We start from the raw sequence: 10,252 nt of genomic DNA on the forward strand, positions 1-10,252 counted from the left end.
AACTTGATTGATCTCAGATTCATATATACATGTGGATAGCATGATTATAAAATATTTAGCAGGCCATCACGTATGATCTTAAACTTATTAATTATTGATGCATTTGTTGCATATTTACCATGTGCTTCACCCTGTGTTAAACTCTTCCTGTGACAAATCATTCCTCCTGGAGTAAACTCTGAATGTGAGTGTTCTTTTTATCTCCTTCTAATAGATGAAGAAACTAAAGCCTCAATAATTCAGTTCAGTTCAGTTCCATCACTCAGCCATGTCCAGCCCTTTGCGACCTCATGGACTGCAGCACACCAGGCCTCCCTCCCATCACTAACTGTCAGAGTTTACTCAAACTCATGTCCATTGAGTTGGTGATGCCATCCAAACATCTCATCCTCTGATCCCCTTCTCCTCCTGCCTTCAATATTTCCCAGCATCAGGATCTTTTCAAATGAGTCAGCTCTTCACATCAGGTGGCCAAACTATTTGAGTTTCAGCTTCAACATCAGTCCTTCAAATGAATATTCAGGACTAATTTCCTTTAGGATGGACTGGTTGGATCTCCTTGCTGTCCAAGGGCCTCTCTCAAGAGTCTTCTCCAACACCACAGTTCAAAAGCATCAATTCTTCAGCACTCAGCTTTTTTTATGGTCCAACTCTCACATCCATACACGACTACTGGAAAAACCATAGCTTTGACTAGATGGAACTTTGTTGGCAAAGTAATGTCTCTGCTATCTAGGTTGGTCATAACTTTTCTTCTAAGGAGCAAACGTCTTTTAGTTTCATGGCTGCAGTCACCATCAGCAGTGATTTTGGAGCCTCTCTCCACCCAAAAAAAGCCTCAATGGAATAAGGTAATTGTCCAAAGTCTTAACATTATTTGACAAACTGAAACTGAACTTAGCTGTGTGACTTCAGGACTCAACTCCTCAATCAGATTTTGCCTGTTTCTTACTGAAATGAATGTAGCACTAACTGGGAAACCAGACACCATTATTCTGGCTCAGACATTGCTGGTACTCCTTTTAGGGAGTAACAGGGCCAGTTTATGATCTACAGTAAAAGGATGGTAATTTTAATATAAATTTATTCATTTTTGTCTGTGCTGGGATTTCAGTGCTGCAAATGTGCTTCCTTTACTTGCAGCAAGTGGAGGCTCTTCTCTAGTTGTGATTCATGGGCTTCTCATTGAGGTAGCTTCTCATTTGGAAGCACAGGCTCTAGTGAGCACAGATTTTGGTAGCTATGACTGGTGGGCTCTAGCATGCAATCTCAGCAGTTGTGGTACACTAAGCTCAGTTGCCCCAAGGCATGTTGGATCTTATAGGATCAGGAATGGAATGTGAGTCCCCAGAATTGGCAGGCAGATTCTTCATCACTGGACCACCAGGAAGGTCCAGGATGGTATTTTTGTTGTTGCAGTTCAGTCACCGAGTCATGTCCAACTCTTTGCCATCCCATGGACTGCAGCTTGCCAGGCCTTCCTATCCATCACCATCTCCCAGAGTTTGCCCAAGTTCGTGTTCATTGCATCGATGATGTCATCCAGCCATCTCATCCACTGATGCCCTCTTCTCCTTCTGCCCTTGACCTTTCCCAGCATCAGGGACTTTTCCAATGAGTCATCTGTGCACTTCAGATGACCAAAATACTGGAGCTTCAGCTTCAGCATCAGTCCTTCCAGTAAATGTTCAGGGTTGATCTCCCTTAAGATTGACTGGTTTGATCTTGCTGTGCAAGGGACTTTCAGGAGTTTTCTCCAGCACCACAGTCCAAAGACATCAATTCTTTGGCATTCTGCCTTTTTTACAGTGTAGCTCTCACAACCATATGTTACCACTGGGAAGACCACAGCCCTGACTATACAGACCTTTGTTGGCAGAGTAATATTTCTGCTTTTCCACCACTGTCCAGGTTTTTCATTGCTTCCCTGCCAAGAAGCAATTGTCTTCTGATTTCATGGCTACAGTCACCATCCACAGTGATTGTGGAGCCCAAGAAGAGGAAATCTATCACTACTTCCATCCTTACCCCTGCTATTTGCCATGCAGTAATGGAGCGGGATGCCGTGATCTCAGTTTTTTTTTGTTTTTTTTTTTAATATTTAGTCTTAAGCCAATTATTTCACTCTCCTCTTTCACCCTCATCAAGAGGTTCTTTAGTTCTTCTTCACTTTCTGCCATTAGAGTGGTATCATTCACATATCTGAGGTTGTTGATGTTTCTCCCACCTGTCTTGATTCCACCTTATAACTCTTCCAGCCTAGCATTTCTCATGATGTGCTCAGCATATACGTTAAACAAGCAGGGTAACAGTAGACAGCCCTGTCATATTCCTTTCTTGATCTTGAACCAATCAGTTGTTCTTTACAGAGTTCAAACTTGTTTCTTGACCAGCATATGGGTTTCTCAGAAGACAGGTAAGATGGTTTGGTATTCCCATCTCTCTAAGAGCTTTCCAGTTTGTCATGATCCACACAAAGGATTTAGTGTAGTCAATGAAACAGAGATAGATGTTTTTTTCTGAAATTCACTCATTTTCTCTGTAATCTAATGAATGTTGGCAACTTGATCTCTATTTCCTCTTCTTTTTCTAAACCAAGCTTGGACATCTGGAAGTTCTTCGTTCACAGAATGCTGAAGCCTAGCATGCAAGATTTTAAGTATGACCTTGCTAGTGTGGGAGGTGAGTACAATTATCCAGTGATTAGCACATTTTGGGTACTACCCTTCTTGGGAATTGAGATGAGGATTGACCTTTTCCAGTCCTGTGGCCACTGCTGGGTCTTACAGATTTGTTGCCATAATGAATGGAAAACCTTGATGGCATCCTTCTTTAGGGATCTGAATAGTTCTGCTGGAATTTCATAACATCCTCTAGCTTTACTATCTTTAGAGCTTGAGCTACCCTGCGACTGAGGTCAGGGTGGTGGCCAGGAGGAGCCACCCTGCTTCCGAGGCCAGGGGCGGTGCCTGAGGCCAGGGGCGGCCTGGAGGAGCAATCACATGCCCGAGGCCAGGGCTGCAACCGGGAGGAACAACTCCATACCCAAGGCCAGGAGCGGGGGCCGGGAGGAGCAACCCCAGGTCCAAGAAGCAGTGGCTGAGTGGGCTTAGGAGGGCCCAGAGGAGCCATCCCATGTTGAAGGTCAGGAAGGGTGGCGGTGAGGAGATACCCCTCATCCAAGGTAAGGAGCAGTGGCTGCACTTTGCTGGAGCAGCCGTGAAGAGATACCCCACACCCAAGGTAAGAGAAACTCAAGTAAGATGGTAGATGTTGCAAGAGGGCATCAGAGGGCAGACACACTGAAACCATACTCACAGAAAGCTAGTCAATCTAATCACACTAGGGCCACAGACTTGTCTAACTCAATGAAACTAAGCCATGCCCACAGGGCAACCCAAGACGGGCAGGTCATGGTGGAGAGGTCTGATAGAATGTGGTCCACTGGAGAAGGGAATGGCAAACCACTTGAGTATTCTTGCCTTGAGAACCCCATGAACAGTATGAAAGGTAAAATGATAAGATACTGAAATAGGGACTCCCCAGGTCAGTAGGTGCCCAATATGCTACTGGAGATTAGTGGAGAAATAACTCTAGAAAGAATGTAAGGATGGAGCCAAAGCAAAAACAGTTACCAGCTGTGGATGTGACGGGTGATAGAAGCAAGGTCCGATGCTGTAAAGAGCAATATTGCATAGGAACCTGGAATGTCAGGTCCATGAATCAAGGCAAATTGGAAGTGGTCAGATGGCAACAGTGAATGTCGACATTCTAGGAATCAGCGAACTAAAATGGACTGGAATGGATGAATTTAACTCAGATGACCATTATACGATTCATGGGGTTGCAAAGAGTCGGACACGACTGAGCGACTGAACTGAACTGACTGAACTGACAATTATATCTACTACTGTGGGCAGGAATCCCTCAGAAGAAATGGAATAGACATCACGGTCAACAAAACAGTCCGAAATGCAGTACTTGGATGCAATCTCAAAAATGACAGAAAGATCTCTGTTCGTCTCCAAGGCAAACCATTCAATATCACGGTAATCCAAGTCTATGCCCAAACCAGTAATGCTGAAGAAGTTGAAGTTGAACGGTTCTATGAAGACCTACAGACCTTTTAGAACTATCATCCAAAGAAGATGTCCTTTTCATTCTAGGGGACTGGAGTGCAAAAGTAGGAAGTAAAGAAACGCCTGCAGTAACAGGCAAAATTGGCCTTGGAATGCAGAATGAAGCAGGGCAAAGACTGATAGGGTTTTGCCAAGAAAATGCACTGGTCGTAGCAAACACCCTCTTCCAACAACACAAGAGAAGACTCTACACATGGACATCACCAGATGGTCAACACAGAAATCAGATTGATTATATTCTTTGCAGCCAAAGATGGAGAAGCTCTATACAGTCAACAAAAACAAGACCAGGAGCTGACTGTGGCTCAGATCATGAACTCCTTATTACCAAATTCAAACTTAAACTGAAGAAAGTAGAGAAAACCGCTAGACCATTCAGGTATGACCTAAATCAACTCCCTTATGATTATACAGTGGAAGTGAGAAATAGATTTAAGGGCCTAGATCTGATAGATAGAGTGCCTGATGAACTATGGAATGAGGTTCATGACATTGTACAGGAGACAGGGATCAAGACCATCCCCATGGAAAAGAAATGCAAAAAAGCAAAATGGCTGTCTGGGGAGGCCTTACAAATAGCTGTGAATAAAAGAGAAGCAAAAAGCAAAGGAGAAATGGAAAGATATAAGCATCTGAATGCAGAGTTCCAAAGAACAGCAAGAAGAGATAAGAAAGCCTTCTTCAGCGATCAATGCAAACAAATAGAGGCAAACAACAGAATGGGAAAGACTAGAGATCTCTTCAAGAAAATTAGAGATACCAAGGGAACATTTCATGCAAAGATGGGCTCAATAAAGGACAGAAATGATATGGGCCTAGCAGAAGCAGAAGATATTAAGAAGAGGTGGCAAGAATACATGGAAGAACTGTACAAAAAAGATCTTCACAACCCAGATAATCATGATGATGTGATCACTAATCTAGAGCCAGACATCCTGGAATGTGAAGTCAAGGGGGCCTTAGAAAGCATCACTACGAACAAAGCTAGTGGAGGTGATGGAATTCCAGTTGAGCTATTTCAAATCCTGAAAATGATGCTATGAAAGTGCTGCACTCAATATGCCAGCAAGTTTGGAAAACTCAGAAGTGGCCACAGGACTGGAAAAGGTCAGTTTTCATTCCAATTCCAAAGAAAGGCAATGCAAAAGAATGCTCAAACTACCGCACAATTGCACTCATCTCACATGCTAGTAAAGTAATGCTCAGAATTCTCCAAGCCAAGCTTCAGTAATACGTGAACCGTGAACTTCCAGATGTTCAAGCTTGTTTTAGGAAAGGCAGAGGAACCAGAGATCAAATTGCCAACATCCGCTGGATCATGGAAAAAGCAAGAGAGTTTTAGAAAAACATCTATTTATGCTTTATTGACTATGCCAAAGCCTTTGACTGTGTGGACCACAATAAACTGTGGAAAATTCTTCAAGAAATGGGAATACAAAACCACCTGACCTGCCTCTTGAGAAATCTGTATGCAGGTCAGGAAGCAACAGTTAGAACTGGACATGGAACAACAGACAGGTTCCAAATAGGAAAAGGAGTATGTCAAGGATGTATATTGTCACCCTGCTTATTGAACTTCTATGCAGAGTACATAATGAGAAACGCTGGGCTAGAAGAAGCACAGTCTGGAATATAGATTGCTGGGAGAAATAACAATAACCTCAGATATGCAGATGACACCATCCTTATGGCAGAAAGTGAAGAGGAACTAAAAATCCTCTTGATGAAAGTGAAAGAGGAGAGTGAAAAAGTTGGCTTAAAGCTCAACATTCAGAAAATGAAGATCATGACATCCGGTCCCATCACTTCATGGGAAATAAATGGGGAACAGTGGAAACAGTGTCAGACTTTATTTTTTAGGGCTCCAAAATTACTGCAGATGGTGACTGCAGCCATGAAATTAAAAGACACTTACTCCTTGGGAGAAAAGTTATGACCAACCTAGATAGCATATTCAAAAGCAGAGACATTACTTTGCCGACTAAGGTCTGTCTAGTCAAGGCTATGGTTTTTCCTGTGGTCATGTATGGATGTGAGAGTTGGACTGTGAAGAAGGTTGAGCGCTGAAGAATTGATGCTTTTGAACTGTGGTGTTGGAGAAGACTCTTGAGAGTCCCTTGGACTGCAAGGAGATCCAACCAGTCCATTCTGAAGGAGATCAGCCCTGGGATTTCTTTGGAAGGACTGATGGTAAAGCTGAAACTCCAGTACTTTGGCCACCTCATGTGAAGAGTTGACTCACTGGAAAAGACTCTGATGCTGGGAGGGATTGGAGGCAGGAGGAGAAGGGGATGACAGAGGATGAGATGGCTGGATGGCATCACTGACTCAATGGACGTGAATCTGAGTGAACTCGGGAGTTGGTGAAGGACAGGGAGGCCTGGCGTGCTGCAATTCATGGGGTCGCAAAGAGTCGGACACAACTGAGCAACTGAACTGAACTTAAGGCCCACTTGACTTCACACTCCAGAATGTCTGGCTCTGGGTGACTAACCACACCATCATAGTAATCCAGTTCATTAAGGTCTTTCTTATACAGTTCTCCCATGTATTCTTTCCATCTCTCCTTGATCTTTTCAGTGTCTACTGTTTCTCTACCATTTTTATCCTTTATTGTGCCATCTTTGGTTGGAATGTTTTTTTGAAGTTTCCAATTTTCCTGAAGAGATCTTTAGTCTTTCCCCTTTTGTTGTTTTCTTCTATTATTAAACATTGTTCATTGAAGAAGACCTTCTTGTCTCCTCTAGCTATTCTTAGAATCTCTGTTTAATTGGATGTATGTTTCCCTCTCTCCCTTGCTTTTCATTTCTCTTCATTATTCCACTATTCTTAAATCCTCCTAAGGTAACTGCTTTGCCTTCTTGCTTTTCTTTTTCTTTTCTTCTTCTTTTTTTTTTTTTAATGCAACCTAAATAAATGTCTTGGGTTAGATTCCCACGAAGCAATTAGAGAAAAGCTTTCTGGGAGTAGTGGTCAAGGAGTAGAAGAAGAAGAAAGAGAAAAGAAAGTACCTAGGGCCTTGAAAAAGTGAAAGTGAAAGTCAGTCAGTTGTGTCTAACTGTTTGGGACCCCATGGACTGTAGTCCTTGGCTCTTAATCTTACAAGTTATAGCCCTGGAATGTGAAATAACCATTTAAGCATCTCTCAACTTGGGCAAAGAAGTAATATTTCTGCACAGGCCTATTATCTTCTTATATTCTTCTTCTTCTCAGGAAACACAGGTTCTCTTAGAGTGATATTACATATTTATTCCTCTCAGGTCTGCTTAGCTCCAAAAAGTCAAAGCATGATTCTAGATATCTGTTTCTTTGCTTCTGAACACTAAATTACAGCTGAGAAATGCTCTTAACATTATCATATTACAACAAGCTTGCAGTTCTTACTGTGTATATTTTACTTGGGCTTCCCTCGTAGCTATCAGTAAAGAATCTGCCTACAATGCAGGAGGGGCAGGAGACTCAGGAGATACGGGTTCGATCCCTGGGTTGGGAAGATCCCCTGTAGGAGGAAATGGCAACCCCCTCCAGTATTCTTACCTGGAGAATCCCATGGACAGAGGAGCCTGGAAGGCTACAGTCCATGGGGTTGCAAGAGTCAGACATGACTTAGTGACTAAATCACCACCATATTTTACTTAAAATCAAGTATTTAGCAAATTTTAGATTATTTAGTGAATATTGATGTGTGTGTATGCTTTGTATACACCTAACATGCATTGAGTACTGTTAATAATTACAACATTCCAATATGGCAAGATAGGTTTTCTTATCCTGAGTTTATAGATGGAGGGATTTAATAACAGATAAAATGAGTAACTTGCCCACTGTATTTGTTTTCTAAGACTGTCATAGCAAAGTACCCTTGGGAAGCTAGAACTAAAGTGTTGGAAGAATTGGTTTCCTTCTAAGGGCTCTAAAGGAGAATCTGTTATAAATATGAGACTGTTCTAGCTGGCAATTCTTGGCCTTTCTTGATTTACAGACATTTCATTATAGTGTCAACCTCTGTCTTCACATGGCCATTCTCTTATAAGCATGCCAGTCATATTGGATTAGGGGCCAATCCTACTTAGATATAAACTTGTCTTAACTAATTGCATCCGTGACTATCATTTTTCCATATAAGGTCATATTCTGAGGTACTGGGGGATAGGATTTCACCATATCTTTTTTTGAGGGAGACAGGATTCAACCCACAACATCCATTTGCTGCAAAAATAGAGATCCCAAACCAATTTTGTGTGACTGCAAATTCTATGCTGTTTCTACTCTTGAAGTGTGAGGATGAAAACCCTGGTAAAAACTACCTAAACATGAAAGAAAAGTGGAAGTAGATTTCCCCTCTACTTTTTGTTTTAGAATAAAAGAATAAGTATAGCATTTTTAAATTTCTTCACTCTTGTAGCTACAGAGCACTTTTTTTGAGCAAAATTAAGGGATAAATGACTAGGTTTATAAGTGAATAGTATGAAATTTATTTGTAAAGCTGAGGACAAAGCAGACTAGAGTAGAAGAAATGAATGGCATATAATTTGAGCAGACAGACTGTTTATTAACTTGGAACATTCCATAAATACTGTTTCACTGATTTGGTTTGCTTGAAGCTTGAATGCATATGAAGGAAAGAGTAAATCACAGGGAAATTGCTTGAAAGTAAGAAATATGGAGGTAGATATACAACTGCAAAAGAAAAAGTAGCAACAGGAATAAATGATAGCTTCTTAAGTAAAAGAAACACTACCCACATAATTATAAACTCATTTTTTATCTAAATAAAATTTTAAAAAAAGTATAAGGAAGAAGTCAGCACATTTGTTAAGAAATGTGATGTAGTATTTAGAGTGAAATGATGTAGTTTAAAGAGTAAAGACTTTGCCTATTTGCAAAACTGGATTGATGAAATGAAAGAAAGGTTGAAACATAGCCTATTTAATGGTATATATTAGCATACTATATCTCCACAATGGGGTTAAAAAATATTGAATAAATGAATGAAGGGATAAATCCATTATGTATTTTCTTTCTAAGTTATGAAATCCACATATTGTTTTACTAACAAGGACATAAATAATGCAGTGTCTTTCAATACTCAGTTGCTTCAGTCGTGTCCGACTCTACCATCCCATGGACTGTAGCCCTCCAAGTTCCTCTCTCCATGGATTCTCTAGGCAAGAATACTGGAGTGGGTTGCCATTTCCTTCTCCAGTGTTTCTCAATTAATTCTTTGCATTTTTTAAGAGAATTATGAGCCCATGTACCTCCATGAAGCCTTGGGCAAAATAAAAAACTTTCAGTGGAATAAATAATCTATAAAGACCTATTTCCAAACCTCAAAAAGTTTATAATCATAGAATTCAAATTTTAGCTTTAGTTATTATGAATAGATCATTTAGTTATTATGAATAGTGCATTTTGTACAATTACCACAATGAATATTTTGATTAGTTGCTCTTAAATACTAAAATAAATTTATTACAATACTTAAATCTTATTTCAACACTACTTCAGCTGAACTAGTTTGAAAGTAGACTTTTATGAGAGAATATGAAGCTACATATTCTCTCCTAAATATTATGGTAACGCTTCATTTTATGTAATACATATGTTTTTGAAGGGCTTTCCAGGTGGTGCTAGTGGGAAAGAACCTGCAAGCTAATACAGCAGACATAAGAGACACTGGTTTGATCCCTGGGTTTGGAAGATCCACTGGAGGAGGAAATGGCAACTCACTCCAGTATTCTTGCCTGGAGAATCCCATGGACAGAGGAGCCTGGTGGGCTGTGGTCCATAGGTTGCAAAGAGTTGAACATGACTAAAGTGACTTTGCATGCACATAAGCATGTGTTTGAAAACATATACTAATTTAATCTTAATTAACAATGAAAAATACATTGATGATGTATAACACTTTCATAAGATATATTTAAGTAATTTATTTGGATCTTAAGTTGGAATTGTGCCTGCCCATCCTCTTCAAATGGATTGGATTCTATTGATGCCAAAATTAAAGAAAATATATAACCTTTCAGGTTTTCTAAATTCTCTGTCATTGTAAATTTGTGTTAAAAAATCCTTAGCACTCAAGTATTATTACTTAACACATCATAGCACAA

Source organism: Oryx dammah, unplaced genomic scaffold, assembly GCF_014754425.2.
Source record: "Oryx dammah isolate SB20612 unplaced genomic scaffold, SCBI_Odam_1.1 HiC_scaffold_2, whole genome shotgun sequence".
Taxonomy (NCBI): domain Eukaryota; kingdom Metazoa; phylum Chordata; class Mammalia; order Artiodactyla; family Bovidae; genus Oryx; species Oryx dammah.